The following is an 820-nucleotide window of genomic DNA, read 5'->3' as shown; positions in this document are numbered from 1 at the left end:
GGCCGCAGCCCGGGACGCCGCCCGTTGCCGCGCGACCGGCGGCGGGCGCACTTCCCCCGGCCGCCGCTGGGGGCGCGCCGCGCGGAGCGCCGCCCCGGCACGGGCTGTGCGCAGCCGGCCCGGCCGGGGACACTCGGTCCGGGACTTTGTGCCGAGCGGCCAACACTTGTGTGGTGCTGCCGAGACAAAAATAGACTGAAATTAGGTTATCAGCCGTCCTTTCCGAGAGCAGGCAGGCTCTGGAGCTGCTTAGGCGATTCACAGATTTACAGCTGCATCAGCACCACTTACTCAGGGCTCCGGACAGTGGAAACTACTTGCAGCTGAAGGAACCTCTTGAAATTCTCCCTCGTCAGTGCTGCAGAGACGCTCCGTCCATAGGGGCAGCAGTGCCCCAGTGCAGGCATGGGAGAGCATTTTGGTCATCCTCAGTGACCCAGAAGTGGTGGAATGACATTGTTGTCCCACTTTTGGGTTAAGGCTGCAATATAGTTGTAAGAAATAGCACAAGTTTCTTCTGTTAACACCTACAAAATACGTGTTTTGAAAGTATGCTTATAATAAGCACACCAAATGACGGTTTAAAGACCTCTGAGACAAAAACAAACAAACAAACAAACAAAAAACCAAAAAAACCAACCCAACAAAACCAAAAACAACCTCCCCCAATTTAGCAATGAAACATTACTTTGGCATTTTTCCACTTCGATTTCTAACAGCCCAAGTTCTTTACAGTCACATTGTTTTTTCATGACAAAGTTTCAGCAGATACAAGTTTGCAGTCAATTTTCCAAATACTTGACAGCTATTTAAATTTTTT

Source organism: Coloeus monedula (assembly GCF_965178545.1).
Source record: "Coloeus monedula genome assembly, chromosome: 6".
Classification (NCBI taxonomy): domain Eukaryota; kingdom Metazoa; phylum Chordata; class Aves; order Passeriformes; family Corvidae; genus Coloeus; species Coloeus monedula.
This window is presented reverse-complemented; position numbering follows the sequence as displayed.